Here is a 19,342-nt window from a genome sequence, read left to right on the forward strand (position 1 = left end):
GGCAGCTGCCTAGTTTGCCTAATGCTTCCTGCTGGCCCTGCTTGGAGGGCCTCAAAGTGGCCTAAAAGTAGGTCAAGAGTCAATAGGTATGTCTGAATAGTACAGTAACAGATGTAATCCCCTTAATAGCATGATCAAGATACATGTATTGCCAATATAATAGAATGCAAGAGTGAAATAATAGGCAAGGGATGACTTGTCATTAGTCACAAGTATAGCAAGCTTGCAATTATGAGCTAGAACTTCCTCTGGGACATTGAATAGATGTATTGGTGGCCCCAGTAGCAGAGTAAACAAATGTCCTTCTTTCAGAAGGGAGAGATTTTGCCTTGTCATACGGTTCCTGTTACTCTCTGGAAAGAGGTATTCCCCACTAGCTGGAATGCCCAGTTTGCTCCCTCATGAAAAGGGGTACCATAGCAGTTCATAGAGTGACCCTGTTCTGGGGGACTTTCGGTCCTGAAGGGAACACACCACTTCTAGGTGCATTAAGGGAGTGCAAAGAGCCATGCTACTCACTCTAGACATCAGTACATACCAATATGACATTCACAACTTTGCATTCCCGTTTCTCTGTATAGAATGAGGACCTGAAGAAGAAGGCCTGGGAGCTGGGACAAAAACATTGGAAGTGGCTGGACTGACTGTGTTCTAGGAGGGATGGTGCCAGAGGTATAATTTAGGATATGGCCATAATGGAGATTTTCACATGGTCCTTCTATGTCATATTACCATTTCCAGACCACATTATTGGCCTACTACTCAGCTAGAGCCCGTCTCTGCCATGAACTTAAACTCTCATGCTTACACACTTTGATAAAACTTAATATGTTGCAAACTTCCAAACAACTTACTGTTCAGTGCGGTTTATATACAAACATACATAAAGTACAAATAAACATGAAAACTAATATCACATATACAATATAAAATAAACTGCAAAACTATTTTACCCAAATGCCTCTTGCAAAAGCATCGCCTTTACACTTTTTCTAAACAATTTTATATCAGTTTCTTTTCTCAAATGCAGTGGTAGGCCATTCCAACATATTGGGGCCACATATGAAAAAGCTCTGCCCCGTATTTTTTGAGATTTGTAATCTCTCTATTCGAGGGAACCTACAATCAATACATATGAATGGAATGAAGAGCACATGCTGGACTATACCATTTTAGTTTTTTTCAAAGAATGCAAGATGTACCTTCATGCAACAATTTAAATATTGTAACCAATAATCACAATTTTGCTCTGTACCTTACTGGCAACCAATGTAAGTTCTGCAATGCTGGGCTGATATATTCATATTTAGTCATACTTAATAAAAGACGTGCCACAGCGTGTTGAATTCATTACAGCACATGTATTAATTTTCCTGGTAAGCCTACACAAATCATGCTGCAATAATCAATATGCTTCAAAGCAAGGGACTGAAATACCGTTTAGAATATATCTATCAGTATTATATATTTCAACGGCTTAAGCATCTCCATCTTATAAAATGCTGTTTTAGCGTATATACTTTTAAATGGGGTTTCATGCTAAGCTGTGACTCCAAATGCACTCCGAAACTTTTTATTTCCAGTGATATTGGTTAACTTAACTCCCTCAAAAGTTATTGTTGCTTTATCCATTGTCCAAGAACTTTATCCCACCCACAAGAATTTAGTCTTTAAAACATTTAAAACCAAACCATTATTTCACCACCAGCTCTTTACTTCATACATAACAATTCTAAAACTTTTTTTCAGGAACATCATTGGAAACCTCACTCGGGATGTACATCTGAATATCATCCATGCACACAAAAAAAAAAAAAATACTCCCAATGTTCGAAGCAATGAGCGGATTGGAGCTAAGTACAAATTAAAAAGAACTGCAGATTTATTTATTTATTTTGAACTTTTTTATACTGACATTCATGTAAAAAATACATATCACATCGGTTTACAGTGAAACAGTTATAAGATAAAAGCATTACATAGAACAAGGGGTTGCATAGAACTGGGATCCAGGAAGTTAAAAAGTTAATAACTGCTAACATATAATTAAGGTAATAACCAAGCATTGAAGCGGAACCGATATCGAAATGTCATCACCTTCTGAGAAGAGCTCAGAGTTACGTCCGTGGTGGGATAGAGGCGCGGATCTAGTGCGGATCTAGGGGGAGAAGTTGTGGAGAGGAGATTCTTAAGGTGGATTAGCATAAAAACGATAAGGTGAATTTAACAATAGGATTACAAAAGGTGACTAAGGATAAAGCCGAACCTTGAGGAACACCAATTAACAACTCACGCCACGTCGAAGTTTGATTTCCAGTTCCAATGCATTGCTTCCTGTCTTTAAGAAAGGACACAAACCACATCAACACAGTGCCAGTAATCCCTATAGCTTGCAAACAGGACAAGAAAATGTTGTGATTCACAGTGTCAAAGGTGCTTGAAATGTCTGATTGTACCAATATTCCATTCGTGCCATGCTACAAATTGTACAATAATGTATCAAAGGTGGAAATCATTACTGTCTCAGTATTATGACTTTGTCTGAATCCAAATTGGTTCGCATCAAGAATATTGTTATCCAACATAAATTAATGTAACTGTAATAACACACTACATTCAAGAATTTTTGAAATTCCCAGTAAATTAGACAATACACTAAGTGACATCTTGCAATCTTTTTTGTATTGGTCTAACCGTTGCCTGCTTTGGCACACTCCGAACACCACCCTCAGCCAAAGAACAATTTATTATTTTTAGTATAATCGCAACAGAGGCATCCTGCAAATTCTTTATTAAATAGACACAGGTCCAAAGAGGCTATTACAGAAGAAACATCTTTCAGACATACAGGAGAAGAAACTGACCAGTGGACGGATGCAACTGTTATATCAGACGAAACATGCAAAATCTTACTTGTCCCTAAATGCTGTTGCAGAGTGTTATTTTTTTTTTGCTGAAAATAATCTATTTGGTCACAAGTTTGGACATTTTGTTCAAAATCCACCGTTTTTTTTAGTTAATTTCCTTACTATTGAATACAAGCTCAGAGGTCGATTAAGTGAATTTGATAATGACTATGTAAAATAATTACGTTTAGCCAGCCCACAGGATTTTCGATAATTCAATAATAAAGTCTGATATTTCCGCTTCAAACTATCTGTTCAAAATTTTATCAAGCCCTATCTGACTTACATAATATTTTCCTTTCCTCCCTTAAAGTTTCTGAAAAGCAGGCTGCAGAACTAGCTTTAACACTGACCCATTTTTCATAAACGGGTGCTACTATATTGTATACCTTACCAATAAGACCATTTAAATTATCTATCAAGACATCAGTAGAATTTATATTCCAATCTTGGGACTCAACATTTACCATCCAGGATTCAACAAACTGCTTAGTGTCTACTCTTGATCTCTTATGTCGTTTAATTTTTCCCTTTCTTTCTACTTTAGAACCCGAGATTCCAAATGTTATTAGACAATGATGTGTCCATAACATTTTGTCTATCTTAAGATTGAGAATTAAATCAACCCACTGCTGTTGACAAATCATTAAATGTATTATATGACCAGCATTGTGTGTAGGACAGGTTATCAATTGCTCAGAATTTATGGCAGCAAGCACAGGTTCAGACTCTTTCGATCTACCACAAGTTGAATCATCCAAATGCATATTAAAATCCCCCACTATTAGCAATTTTTGAAATCTAAAAAATATAAACATTATAAAATGCATCAATCTGCCAACAAACTCGATGGAATATTATGTTTTTATGCCAGTAAACCTTTGAAAATTCACCTTTAAATGTACAGTATACAAACTGATGTCTTTCATTTAAATGTACATATGAATTTGCTTTGGAATTAAAGTGATAGCACATCTGATGCTTGCATGTGTTTTGTATAATTAATTACTACAAAACAAAAAGGCAATTGCCTCAGTTTTCTTTGTTTAAAGCAGTGTAGAAGTTTTAGACTTAAAAGGTTAAAGTTGACTGAGATCAGGGCCACTCGCGTAAAAGGAATCAATTGTTATCAGAAAAACTAAAGAAAATCAGTAATCTCCATTTTGAGGTTTGCCATGATCATGTGAAAGAATAGAGAGAGAGTGAGAGAGAAGAGAGAGAGAGAGGCTTTATTTCCACTGAGGAGTTTTTGACATTTCCTATCACTAGGAGAAATATTTAGGACTAGATTCAGAGAGATTTGTCACAGAAACCATCATGTATGTCTTTGATTCTACAAAAATTCATGAGTTATGTAAAAAGTCACATATGTGAGTATATTTCACCTTCAAGATTTTCTTTTCATGTTGAATCTCTCTCTATATATATAGTCGGGCCATTTGAGGGGGTATGTGACTTTTCCCTTCTGAGATTTACCCCGTGCATCATTTTTTGGGGAACACCGCTCTTTAGAAATAGTATCCCATTAGAATCTTCTTTTGAGGGCTCGCTGGTTGCTTTATTTGGCCTCTCCCTTCATGAAGCTGTCATCAGAAGTTGTAGCCTTTCATTACTTCTGGACAAGAGAAATAAACAGAACTGGACATTTATGTATGGCTTGATGGGTTACGGATATTAATTTTCTTACAGTGCACAACATATAGATACAACTGCAGATAAAGATCGGTGCTCTAGTTTGTATTTTTGTTGGTGCAGACAGTGAAATGCAAGGAAAGCATACTAATCATCAGGGCTGTGTCTGCATAGAGACCTTTGCTGAAAACAGCTCTTGATATTCAAAATCACTTTCTTTCCTCCTTTTTATTATATTGTATTGTGCTTACTGCATGTTTAAAGGCCTATTTCTTTTGTTAAATTCAAGGAATTGACGGTGCTGGAAATTTGGTATGGCTGCATTTTCTTTCTCTAAACTTAAGCAAAGAATCTTACCTTAAAAAAATACTCCTGACTGGAGCTGTGACCTTAGTCCACACTTGGAGTGCCCTTATCTGGGCTTTTAAAGCCTTCTTGCTGTAATTTAGATAATTGTTGTCCTGGTAATAAAGATTTTTGGCTACGCATACGAAAGACACATAGTCAGATTCTGGCAAAAATAGTGTGTGGAAGGATTATTCTGTCATCCAGTTTTGGTCATCTACTACTACTACTACTACTACTGCTACTACTACTAGACATTTCTATAGCGCTACACGACATACGCAGTTCTGTACAAACATACAAAAAGACAGTCCCTGCTCAATAGAGCTTACAATCTAATAAGACAAACATACAGGACAAGAGATTTGAAGAAAGAAAGTTAGTCAAGACTAAAAGCAGACATTTGGGCATAAGATTTAAAAGTGGTTTTAAAAAGGTGGGTCTTTAGATGGGATTTAAACATGGCAAAAGAGCGAGTTTGATGCACCAGTTCAGGAAGACTGTTCTAAGCACATGGTTCAGCCAGGTGGAAAGGTCACTTATGAGAGCTACTTGGCTAAACAATCACTGTTGTTAATATATATAAAACACCATTATCAGAGACCTGTGGGTAGAAGGAATATAGAAGATTATTTAAACTGTCATATAAGGATTAGAGTTTAAATAAATAATCGTTACAATAGCCTACAATGAAATGACAAAATGGCAACAAAGATTGTAGGATTGTGTGTATAAATTAGTGTTGCTATTGAATTTCATATAAGTGAGGGGGGTACTTTTTTGCTTTGTAGTGCGTTTGAATATTTATAGTTATTGCAGAATTTGAATTTCCCATGTATGGTTGAGGCATGCAGGATCTCCAAGGATGTCTTCAGCTTTCATTTTCCATCCTGTCTCGTAGCGACTGGAAGACTAATGTGTAGTGCAGACTGTTAAAAAGTTGAAGTAATCCGGGGGATATTTGTGGGAGCTCACCAGCCACGTCATTCCTTTCTTGATGCTTACTGAAGATTGCTTCCATTGATCCATGGATTACCTGCAGTTTCACACACAAATCTATAGCATTTATATGAGCCGCACTGTACCACTCTACTAGCCCAGAGGAGAGAGATAAGGCCTCCATGAGGTCAAATCCATCACTGGCTAGTAAGAAGTATTGAAAATGGTCAGTTTTCAACTTTTCATAGGCTTTGTCTGGGTAATATTTTATCCAGACAAAATTTAACCAGATAAAAAGAAGTGTTTTGGGAGCATGGCTAAATTGTTCAGCTGGAGAGTGCTGATATTCAATGCCACTCACTAAATATAGCTGGATACGTCTGGTCCTAAAAATACCTAAAACTAAAACTACTGGGGGGACATTAACTGGAAATATTCAGTAGCAGACTTAGGTAATGCTGATGAATTTCCAGGTAAAGTTACCCAGTAAACTGTTCCCAGTCTTCTGACCACTGGATATCAACCTCAGACCTTGGTCACCATGTTTAAACTTACAGGGGATTGGGCCAGATTACTTGCATAGTAAAATCGAAAGGTAGGTCCTTGGCTGATCACTGCATTCCCAAGAGGAAATTAGGCTTGGTTACAGTTTACAGAGGCCGGGATTAATGATCTCTTGAAATCAGTCCTTTTTCTGGGATGGGTCCATGGCTGTGGCATCACTTGTCTAATGTTTGTGCCAGTTAACAGATCTGACATTGTTTCCATGCCAATTAAAATCCTGGTTGTTTGCTGCTATGTGAGTTATTGCAGGGAAATTTTCCTGGGAGCTGGGAGAGTTTAGAGCAAGTTTGATTGAGGAGGAAGGCAGCAGGGTAGATGGGGAGAAGGATATACATAGGCCTTGTTATAATGTTGTGTTGTATTTTTTTTTAAATTGGTTTTAGTATAAGAATTGCCATGCTGGGCCAGACCAAAGTTCATCGAGCCCAGCATCCTGTCTCCGACAGTAGCCAGGCAGGGTTTGCAAGTACCTGGCAGATCCCATAAAATAGATCTAATTCCTATCACTCACTCGCAGAGGTAGCAACAGCTTTCTTTAGTCTGTCTGTCTAAGAATGTGTTGCAGACTTTTCCTCCAGGAACTTTTCCAAAATTCTTTTAAACCCCACTATGCTAGTCGCCCTGTCCACATCCTCTGGCAACGATTCCACAGCAAGATGGTGCACTGAGTGAAAAAGTACTTTCTATGATTTGTGTTGAATCATGGAGTGTCCCCTTGTTCCGATATTATTTGAAAGGGTAAATAATCATCCTTTAATTCCCCATTCCACCTCACTCATGATTTGATAAACTTATATCGGGCCCCCTCTTAGCTATCTCTTTTCCAAGCCCTAGCCTGTGTAGCCTTTCATCATAGGAGAGATGTTCCATCCCCTTTGTTTTTTGAAACCCGTTCTGGTAACCATGCACAAGGAATGGGTAACAAAATGAAATGAAATGGAATGTAGAGAAACAAATGGTCTAGGACTTTCACTTGGGATTTCTTGCATGCAAGTAATTCATGAGTTCACAAGCTAAAACCGCATGAAGAAAACTGAGACCTAGGGATTGTGTGTGCCTGGGTTCTTGCGCAGTAAACAAAATGTGAAAGCTCTTTATGTAACAGCAATGAAAAAATAAGGTAAGATTACGTCGGCTTCGGTGATTACCTGTGGCACAGCTGTTCTCAAATACTCCAACAACAAGGGGGGGGGGGGCAGTTTTAAAAGCCATCTGTGCCCCTTCTAGGCAGCTACAAGTGTGCACATAATTTCATAATGTGGGTACTAAAAGCTGCATTTAGGGAATGGGCTGTGTTTTGGGTGGGATTGTAAAAATATCTCTCATAGATGTCATTATCAAAACTATGCGCGCTATTTGTTTTCCATTTAAACATTTCTCGCTCAAAAAAAACCCAAAACAGGTGCAAATTCCATGGGTGCTTTGAATCCAGGGCAATTTTCAGTGGGAAAATACGAGCAAACTTTCCTCTTCAAAGCTAGGTAGAAGGTTTCCAGTTACTTTTGTGGGTGGACAGGTTGAAAATTGCCCCTGTATTTTACATATTTTGCTTGCTGGTACATCTTTTGGTATTGAAAGGAAGGGAGTATAGAGGGGTGGTTCTCAAATATAAGGGGGCTCTACATATTTGCTTGCCTGAAGGCCAACATCACATGGCAATCCAGTGAGCTGTGATGATAAAACTGCAATGACAGCATTTCTGTAGTGTGTACTCTAGGAGTGAAGTATACTTCAGGACAAAGCAGGATTTAAAAAAAAAAAAAAAAGAAAAGCCAAAAACAAACAAACAACCCTTACATTATACAGTAACATTTGCAATTCTATTTCTTATAAAAGGATTTGCCTTCAGCTCTTTGAATTAAGATCTTAAATGTCAAATGTCTGCATGGATTCTAGTGCAGAAGGTAAAATCATTACAGTGCAAAGCTGAAAGAGCAAGCGCTCCTGGCTGCGTGTGGCTGAACGACATCTTGTGCACAGCAGATTTTCTCTGGCTCCAAGCAAACTGTAAGCCGCCCGGTTCCAGTTCAACTCCAATTATTTTCCACTTGTTTACCCACAGTTAAGAGATGGGCTGATCAAAATATTGTCAACGCCATGATCCAACTGGCGACCCAGTCTGAAAACTGAAAAAGAGAGAGGGGGAAAGAGATTTTTCTTGTGCGTTATGAGGTCAACGATCAAAGGCATTCTTTTAGGAATGGGCTCTTTCACAAGTGTCCATCTTTTATGCTTGTAAAAGTACATGCATTTTTCAATAAGACATGTACTTTTATCTGTATATTGTGAAGGCATTCCCTGGGGAGGGCAGTGAATGGAAGAAAACGTTACCCATGGAGAAAGTAGGCACATATCTCTGTGGCTAATTGTTCGCTAGGTAATAATCAACGCAACCAGCTTGAGTTGTGGGTGCCTTGGTTTCTGAATGGAGTTGCGGGTTGAAATCTCACTTCCAGCACAATTAAATTTTTAAGGACGAGTTTCAAAAGTTTTTTCTACACATTAAATTGACATTTAAGTAGCATGTGTAAGTGTATATTTTATTTTGGAAACATTGTGAGCATGTGTCTACTTGCATAGTTGCACGTAAATGTTAATAGGGAATAAAAGAATGGTTTAGGGGTGGTCCAGTGCAGGGTTTGCTATTTTGTAAGTATTATATACACACATAAATTCCAGACTTGACCATATGCTTTTTCACTGGCTAACTTAGGGGGTCATTTATGTCATACGACCCGTATGACATAGTGAGGGCAAAAGTAGCGCCGGCGCCATTTTGAATATTGGCAATACGGCTCGCGTGCAGGAGGTCGCTCCCGGACCCCCGCTGGACTTTTGGCAAGTCTTGTGGGGGTTAGGAGGCCCCCCCCAAGCTGGCCAAAAGTCCCTGGGGGTCCAGCGGGGGTCCAGGAGCGATCTCCTGCACTCGTGACGTCGGGTGACAGGAACCAAAATGGAGCCGGCGCTACCTTTGCCCTGTCATATGGTAAGGGCAAAGGGCTACCGGCGCCATTTCTATTAATGCAGCCATGGCCCGAGAGCGGGAGATCGCGCCAGGACACCCCCACAGGACCCCAGGTAATTTAAAACATTTTGGGGGGTTTCGGGAGGGTGGGGGATTTGTTTTAAAGGGTCGGGTGGGTTTTAGGGTTGTTTTGGTGTGCCGGTTTTCCCGCCCTCCCCCCTCCCCCGATTTACGATTTTTTGACGATAAATCGGGGGAATTGCTATTGTATCGCGGCTCTAACGATTTTTGACGATTTAAAATATATCTGATGATTGTTTTAAATCGTCAAAAAACGATTCACATCCCTATTATCCACTATGATGCCAGTTCACCCAGACCTCCCACTCATAAATTGCAGACAACAGACAAGTCCGATTTGCTTACGCTGGTCAATTAGCAGCTGTAAAATTATACAAATAAGCTTGATGATTTGCATGCATACATCTCTTATAAAATAGCAACTTCTGCATGTCCCTCTTAACTCTGTCTCAGAATACCCCTAGACCACCTCTTGTTTGCCCTAGTAAATATGTCTCTGAAATCAAAAGTACAAGTGCACCTTCAATCTTCATAACATTGCATGCACGCGTACATGCTAATTTTTCCATGCGAAACCCCTTTGAAAATTTGCTCAATAGCTTTAAATTACCACCTACTCCACTTCAAGTAGAGGAGACTCCTTTGTGCATGTGGTTAGGCTCTTCCTTCAGCACTGCAAAATATTTGTATTTAGCATGCAAGAGTGCCGTAGTGCCAGAGGGGCAGGCCGATACGCACGCTGCAGGATTGTTGACAGTTCCATGCACACCAGCGCTAGCTATTGGATTCTGCATGTCACCATCAAAAGAGATAACAAAAAGGCACCAGATTAGATAAGCCTTTATTAGCAAGCATTATTTTATCAATAAATTCAAAGAAAATTACATGTTCAACTAGGCTCGGGAAGGGAGTTACATTTATTATTGTTAAGCCTCCAGTTCTCTTTGCCAGAGGCTCCGCATCCTATTAGCACAATTCAATAAGTGGGAGAAAAATGAAAAGTCATTTACATATTTTCCTTAACCAAATCAAAGGCAGGAGTTTATTGTTTTTAAATCAACTGGGAGCTTGAACATATTCTCTTGAGGTAGAAGGTAAGGCATAAAATTAAGACTGAAATAAGCATCCTAGAGAGCAAATTGCCTGATCACATGTTGGGTATATTACACCAGCACAGAACAGAGAGGATAATGAATGAAAAGGTTTCCCTGACCATGTAACAGCTTCTTCAATTGTAATGGCATGGTAGTTTAGTCCAAACATTACTGAGGAGGAGAGCAATGAATATAGGCGAGATTTTGAGGACTTCTTCCAACGGAAGCGAGACTGACCTGAATGAGGGATGCATTGGTACAGCTAGGCCGAATGTTTTGAAATGGAGGAATGCAATCCTCCAAGCTCGGAGCACAGCTGTCCTGCCTCTTACTGTCATGGACATCTTTGAATAATAATAATATTGTGGCAATGGGCTCAGAGGCAGTGCTTGCACTGCCCCACCTGGATTCGATTCCCAGGCCCATCTGGATTCGATTCTGGGCTGTCCAGGCCCTCCCGGGCCGAGGAGTCTCGTGGAGGCAGTGACCCGCGAGACTGCATCCCTGGAGATGGGTATCTGAGTCCACTGAGAACGTATAACGCTTGGATTTATTCAGTCCCCCCCTATCCACCAATCATCTTAGGAACCTCCTAACTGAAACAGCACAATCCTAAAATTGATTGTTCCAGTGAAAAAGTGACCTTTCCCTCAGTGCTTCTTGAGCCCTGAAGGTGAATCCAAAGAAAGCATTGCTATCTCAGTGAAACCATTCCCCGAAAATCCTGTTTCAGGCCAGACCCAGGTAGCTTATTCCCCAATACAGGCCCAGAGGTGTAAGAAAATGATGCTGCACTCCAGAAGAACCCAAAACAAATTAGTGTACCTAGTGGGCTGGAGAGATTATGGCCATGAAGAATGTCCCTGGGAACCATTGGGAAATGTCAATGCCCCAGGAAAGCTGCATGAATTCCACCAGAAACACTTCCTGTAGGGAGGTGAGGGTGGCACTGGATGGGAAGGAATGACAGCATGAAACCCTAACGGGAGACTCAAATAGGCATCAACACAGGAACCCTAACCTCGAGACCCCCCCAGTTGGAATCCTGAAGGTAGCAGAGGCGGCAGAGAAGGCGACTGCTTCTGATAAGCCTTGAGCCCATACTCCTCGGTATCAGGGACTGGCTGGAGCTCAGTCAAAAAGGGTTGTGATGGAACAGGGAGTTGTAGTGACTCACCCTTTTCTTATCGGACTTCTCTACATACAGAATCCTGACTGCCCAGATTCTTCACGTTGGACCTTTCAGTCTAGCCTTTCCCTTCAATCCCATGGTTCTAGTCTTTTGCCTTTGTCTTGTAGTTCTTCCATTTCTAATCTTTTAGTTCTGTGCTGGCTGCTGGCGACCCATTTCCTGCCTCTGGTTCCATCTTGCTTCTATCCCCTGTTGCTGCTCTAGCACCTGCCTGGTGACTTCAGCTCCTAGACCCGCAGCCCTGTTCTAGCCCTGTAACCTGCCTTCTGACTACAGTTCCCGGCCAAGCTCCAGATGCAGCGCTGCTCCAGCTCTTATACCCTGCATGTTTCAGGCAGGGACGCCAGTCTACCAAGTGCTGACTCCTGAACTTTTCCTAGCCTGTCAGATTCTGCCTGGGCACCCTCGCCTGCAGCTTGGACCTGGTCCGAGCCCTGCGAATACTGCTGACAGTGAACTTGAGTTAGAATTTAAGGGCAAGGAGATTAAGGCATGAAATAGGATCTCTAAGGTTACAGGTCTGACTCCTAATCTCCATCTTATACATAACTGCTATCCTGCCAGTTCTTATTTTGCACAAAATAGTAGGGATGTGCAGTCATTTAAAATAAGCCTCAAAATAAGAACCACATATAGTAATGCTATAGCAAAATAGTAACAAAAATTTGCCACATTGCAGACACAGACAGCTGGCAGTGAATGGAGACCTTCAAAACACTGGGTTTAAATGCCAACTAGTTTTATGGCTGAGTTGAGTTCATGATTTTAATCATTTAAGTCCTGTCCCATATATTTTTTTAAATGTTTACACATAAAAATCAATACGTTAAATATATTGATAAATACCTCTGTTATCAGTCATACTGTCCAAACTTCCAGACCCGAAACAGTCCCCGTGTTACGTAATCTGCTTCGAGGTAAATTATTCTGGTTGGCGTGATTTTTGGTACTATTTAGTCATTTAAAACATTGAAAACATCGTCCACAGCATTGATTGTTTTGTATCCTTGCCAGTTTGAATTGCAAAACCATATCTATCCTATGGGCAGTGTGGTCTCTGCTATGAGTGCCATGCACGAGGCAAGAGCATCGCTTCTTGCCGCTGCTAAAAAAAAAAAGTGCCTCTCTCTTCCTCCCTGCACCTGCCCGGGGGGCCTCAGGTGCTGATGCTCCTGTGCCCTGTGCCCTGCTCCCATCCCCGAGATTGTCGGCAGAGCTGAGCTCCTACTGCCAAAGCTTCTACTGCCGTTTACTCATGACTAGCCGTGTTGAAAATCAGTGGTTCTCCCCCCTCTTCCCTCGCATCTCCATCTCCTGGTGAACGAAGCTGGTAGCTGGCACCTTTAACTTCCTCCGCCTGCTGCTGGTTCCTCTCCCTCTGCTTCGGTTCAGGTGATGAAAAGCATAGGGCACCGGTTTTCTCTCCTATTCGTCTGCTATTGGGGGGGGGGGGGGGGGGGGGGGAGAGAAGTTGAAAGATAAGGGGGAGGGTGAAAGGTGAAGGTGAAACGGGGGGAGGATGGAGAGTGAGGGGTTTGGAAGGTGAGGGTGAGGAGGGGGAGTATGAAGAATGAGGATAAGGAGGAAGGGTTGTAAGATGAGGGAAGAAAAGGGAAGATGTAAGGGGAGGGTGGAAGGTGAGAGAGAGGAGGGGGAAGATGATTTTGGAGAAGCATGGATTTTCAGAGAGCAAGAATGGAAGTAGCTATTGAAGAAAAGGAGAAGAGAAGCTGATAGCTGGAGATGGTAAATGGAGCAACCCAAAGTGGAAGAGAGGAAGGGCTGAGAAGAGGAAAATGGAGAGGAAATCTGGGGAAGTATAGGGTGGAGATATGCAGAGAAGGAGAGAATGGAGTAAAATGAGATGAAGGGAAGGATCGATGTCAGGGAGAAATTTAGACAAAAAACTGAATAAGACAGGAGAGTGAAGAAACAAAAAGTGGACAGGACTGACAGGAGACCCTGAAAAAGAATTTAGATCAACAGAAAGAATACAGATAAAAGAAATGAGGACCAAAGTGATGATAAAGATGTCCAGCTAACAAAGGTAGAAAACAAAAAATGCATTTTAGTTTAGTGAATGGAATATGTTGAGTTTGGAATGTGTGTATTGTGATATCTTTGCATTTTACACAATATGCACATTTCTGTTTCTTTTTGTATATTCATGTTGCAATGCATGCAGTGCCTGACATCTGAAGCTTTCCAGTATAGTTTTTTTTTTTTGCATGTTTCTTTTTCCAATTTGTGGTCACTTATTCTGTATTTTTTGAGGCTCTATCTGTGAATAACATCATCATAGCATTAAAGGAACACACTCCTTGTTAACCTCTATTTATTTATTTGTTGGGTTTTATATCCCGTCGTTCGGTATCGCCATCACAACGGTTTACATGTTTTATACAATCTATGACAGTTTACATATGTGTTTCATTGATAATAAACGGATTAGGTTACAAATCTGCTTAGCTAAAGACAAATTGAATAGTAGAGGGTGAGAAAGTCCAGGTAGGTATTCATGTTGGGTAGTAGTTGAATGTCAGGTTAATGTTGGTGTTTGGCATTCTTGGGTGATAAATTGCCTGATGTTTGGGGATCTGGTTCTGTTTTGGTTCGGTTAGAGGACTGTTGTTGGTGGGTTGTTGGGTTTTCCTTGTATGTCTAGGTAAGCTGCATAATAATGTAAAGATTGAGAACCAGACTGGTAGAGGTTAAGAATCATATCCTTATAGAGACCTAAGGGACCATGTGTCTACTTAAAGATTGTGAATGATGACAGTGTTAATTTTTTTAAAACTAAAATGCAACAGTTTCCTAGCTCATGGTGTCATGTGTTTTGTACAGGGTGAGGGTGCACTTTTTCACTTGGCCATAGATGCCTAAATTGCCTGGCTATGGCTCTGCCAAACTGACCCAAAAAAACAACATCTTTTCATTTTGTTTCTGCATTTCAACATAAGCTAAACTATTTTAGCACATGCTAGAATGACTTAGCATGCGCTGAAATGATTTTAGTGCACCCTAAAATGCAGGCACAAAATGCAACCAAAAATAACAAAACAAATTGAAATGAAACAAAATTTTCCATTTGCACTCCTACAAAATTGTGCCGTTATTTTCACACAACCTACTGATCTTCTTCTGCAGTGTGGGGTTTTTGTTGCTTTGGAAATAATGATGTAATTGGGGTCAGTGCTTTTTCCCCCTCTACGTCCTCACTTGGTTGGCATAAGCCATGGTATAAAGATGATTTGTATTGTCCGAAAAGAGAAGACAAGGTTACTTTCAAAACTCCTGAAGCAAAGGCAATTCATCAAATGCTTTGTGATGACACGGATATGCTAATTGGAGCATGGGGTGTAATGAGGAAAAAGTGCTGTCAGGTGTTGCCAGTATTACGTGTGGTTTATTGTCCTCGCTCTGAAGGATCTTTAGGGAAACTTCTGCTTGCAGTTTGCAAGTGGCTAAAGTTAAGGGAATGACAGATAGTAAGTAAGCTATTCAACACCAACCAATTAGTTCTAGTTTTAATTTTGTTTCTTTTAGGAAGGTACCCACAGAGGACCGTTTTAACTATATGGAAATCAAACTAGGTTGACATGCTGCTTCAGTATGGACTGTGATGGAGTCCATTTTATGTTTTTCCCCTCTTCCTTTTACTCTGTCAACGGTTCCTGCCACTTTCCTCTTCCCAAACAGCGTCGCCAAAGTGGCCCAGAGGATCTTGGGCAGCCCAAGAGCTGGAGGGGGGCCTACCTTCTGCAAGGTGCACCCTCAGGGGTTCGTCGCTGGCTAGCAGGGACTGCCACAGGAGCTCCGGCTGTCTTTCCCTCTCCCCTTGGGGCCCGAGCATGGCACCTCTGCCGCATACCTAGGGATGACTGGCGCCATCGGATAGGGAATCTGGGTCCGGATTCCCTATGCAGCTGCACACGCTACAGCCATGAAAGACAAGTCTTGTTGCATATTAGAGGCATTCTGATCTGAATTGCTTCTATTGTCCTCTAAGCCATACTACAAGGGGAAAAAAAAAATCTTTTGGTGCTTAAGTGCTACTTCTCACAGAACAGATTAGCATACACGTGTTAAGCTGATGATTCAGTCTTGAGAATGCAACAGTTTTTTTATTCCTTTCCTTTCTTTTTTTTTTTTTTTACACTGTTTGATCAAAGCACCAGTGCAAAAGCCAGCATTAGGTAGAATCTGCTGTGATGGACCTTGGTTGGAGCCAAGCTCCATCCTATTAGGCTGATCCTGAAGGAGCTGCATTGGTTCCTGGTGCCATGGCGAGTTAAATTTAAGGTGTTGCAATTTGTGTACGTATGAATAAACCAGACAGGGCCTGTATATCGTCAGTAACGTTTCTCCCGTGTACACCTTCATGATCACAGCAAGCACTGATTTAAGTGCTGACACTTTTTGCAGGTAATGCTTGTCGAATGATATTTGCCCCAGTCTTATGGAACATGATCCCACTGGAGATTCAGCTGGAAGCCCAGTATTTGGGAGAGATGTGCTTTTTATTTTGTTTTTAGAAAAAAAAAATAGTAAAGAAAAATTTTTGTTCACTTTATTTCTTTTATATTTTTAATTATTTAAAAAAGACAGTAGCAGCCAGCCCCAGAGTTCCCTTCCCCACTGTAAAAATCTCAGTCCTAAAATACTAAACAAAGTCCTGCTGGGTCCTTTCCCCATTCCCCCCTCCCCCCGCCACTCTGACCCATCCCTCCTTTTCCCATAATTGTAAGTGTCTTCCCTGGGCAGGAGCGATCCCTAGACACTCCTGACCTGCTGGTACTCTATTCAAAATGGTGCTGGCCATTTCAGGCTGGTGCCACTTTGTTGTAAGGCAGTACCTTTATTGGGCCATACTTGTCAGCCATAGGGTCCATCAGTGGCATTTTGATTTGAGCACTGATGCTTAAGGAGCATCTGGGGCTTGCTCATAATCCATGGAGATGCTTGCAATTGCCCATAAGCTGAGGTGGAGAAGGTACTTTGGGGTCTTTTGTTTGAAAACAAAGCACTTGGCAGCTTTCATGGGAGGAGCAAGATGGCCGCGGGTTGAGGACGCTGAACTTTGCCGTTTGCAGAACGAATTCATCTCTTCTTTTCAAAGGGCTTCTAAAAGAAAAGGGAAGGTCAGAGTTTTCCTTTCCAAACTCACCCACCTACTGGGTCAGCAAACAATGATATCTTTTGCGTCCTCGATTTCTGCTTTGTCCGGTGGCCAGTTCTTCACTGCTGGGTTTGATGGAGGAGCATCGGCTCAGCCAGGAGAGGAGGTTTCTCTCAGCCCCCCGGCCACAAGAGTCTTTGCCATCAGTCACAGGAAAATGATGTCTCTCTGTTAGCAGTGTGGGAGGGGGCTGAGGAGGCATTGCTGCCCGTTCAATCTGTGCAGGAGTTGGGAAAACTCACATTGATTCAGAGACAGCTAATCGAAGGCTGGAAGTCTCATTGGATGGCGCTCTTCTCATGGCTGCTGTGTCTTCTGGGGAGGCCTTCTTTGTGGTGAGTTTACCCAACTCTTTAATAAACTGGCAGACATAACGTTGGACTCCCTATGGGACATGATGGCCAAGTTTGGCCAGATTCTTTGTGCTTCAGTGAGAAAAATGGATTCTCTTGCCTTAAAATTTGAGCCTCAGATTTACAGGCTTGATCTAGAAGTTTAGGGGCAAGCAGAACAACTATCGCAGATTAAGAATGACTTGGGGGAACAAGTTGTAATGTTTCGATGTATTGAAGCTCTGGAGAATCCTGATAAAAAAAATAAAAATTAATCTTTGTATATTGAATTTTCCTAAGATTATGGGTGAAATACCTTGGATTACCTTTAAGAAATATTTAGTAGAAAATTTACATCTAGCTCCAGAGTTACTTCCCATGGGGCTTGATTTTAAAAAGCATTTACTCGAGCAAAACTGGTTTTTGCTCGAGTAAATACACTTTACTCAAGTAAGTGGGCTTTTCAAAATTGCTACAATATATGCCATTGAATTGTCCATAGGATTTACTCAAGTAAGTGCACTTTACTCGAGTAAATAGCTTTTGAAAATTGCTACGATAGTATGTCACATTTACATGCGTAACTCTTTTGAAAATTACCCCCTCTGTGAATAAGTTGTTTTTTCTACCATCTTCTCCTCAGTTTAATGCTGTGTTTGGTCAAGATGCTCCAGTAGGTCTCTTCTTTGAACTTAATGGGCTTTTTGGAGTAGTCTTCCTCAGAAATTAATGAAAGAACTACCTTATTAGTTTCCTTTTTTTCTGAAGCTATTTGTAAAGTATTGGTTGCATATTTTCAGAATTTAAATGTGGATTTTCTGGGTCAAAAACTGAGAATTTTTCCTGATCTTTCACAGTTGACACAGCAAAGTGGAAAGGCCTTCTTGGCTCTCAGAAAGGATACTTTGCCTCTAGGAGCCTCATTTATTTTGTGTTATCCTTGTAAATGTTTCATAAAATATCGCTCAGAGTTTCCTTTTTTCCCCCTCCAGAACAACTGAAATCTTTTATTGAGGCTTGTAAGATGTTAACATCTTCTGCTGTTCCCTTCGGAGCCCAGTGAAGTCTTGTAATAGTTATAGCAGAATCAACTCAGTGGATTTGCCTTAAAATTTCTTTATAGTCTCCTATATTTCCCTCCTCCCCCCTTTTTTCCTATTGTTTCTTGTTTACAGGGGATTGTATATATTACATATATTCTCATTATTTTGCTTGCTTGCGTTTGTACATCCTCTGGTTACTGTTACAAAGTTTTTATGCTTTGTTTATTGAAATATTATTAAAAATAACGTTTTTTAAAAGAAAGATAGCAAAGCACTTTTTATTTAAACCTGAAGCAAAAGAAAAATGTTTAATAAATAGAATGAAACAAAAACCCCTACCAATGAAACAAAATAAAAATAATAAAAAAAAGCACCCCTCTTCAAACACCTCTAGTTTTTGGATTTAGGGAGAAGTTAGACTATTAGGCAAGTATTTCTTGAACCTTTGGTTTTTGTCTGATCTGTTCATCTGTAGTCATGAGATAATCAAGAACATTGAGGATAAAGGATTATGAATCAGGTAGTGGGGTTTGCATGTGGATGAAGATGGGCAGGGGATGCTTTTTGTAGGATATATTAAATATTTTTTATTTATTTATTTAAGGTTTTTTTATACCGGCATTCATGAACTTGTTCACATCATGTCGGTTTACAGAAAACAGGGGTGCGAATAATACAACCAAAAACAAAATAACGTGATGAAGAGAGGCAGTTACAATTAACAAGGGCTAATGAACTGGGATTGTAAGAAATAGAGAGAGATAGAGAAGGTTAATTATATACAGGTGTACAATATAAATATGGTGTCTCAAATATACAGCATCTTAGCAGAGAATTTATTAATAATTGTATTATATAATCGGTAATGAGACTTGATTTTGGAGATTATTGTATTGATTAGGGGAATTGTATATGTAATGGGATTTATTTATTTATTTAAACATGTTTGTTTACTGCTTTTACAATCGGGAGATGAATCAAAACGGTTAACAAAAATAAAACATACATAATCTAGAGATAAAAACTTAAAAATTTAACAGTAAAAACAAATACGGTGATATAAAACATAG

General features: G+C 40.3%; 1 protein-coding gene across 6 annotated transcripts in view; it reads left to right on the plus strand.

Annotated features, from left to right (window-relative positions):
- Positions 1–19,342, plus strand: part of NTRK3 (neurotrophic receptor tyrosine kinase 3) — a 932,433-nt gene that overhangs the window by 192,387 nt on the left and 720,704 nt on the right. The gene's annotated exons all lie outside the window — the stretch shown is intronic.

This window comes from Rhinatrema bivittatum, chromosome 13 (genome assembly GCF_901001135.1).
Source record: "Rhinatrema bivittatum chromosome 13, aRhiBiv1.1, whole genome shotgun sequence".
NCBI classification, from domain to species: Eukaryota; Metazoa; Chordata; class Amphibia; order Gymnophiona; family Rhinatrematidae; genus Rhinatrema; species Rhinatrema bivittatum.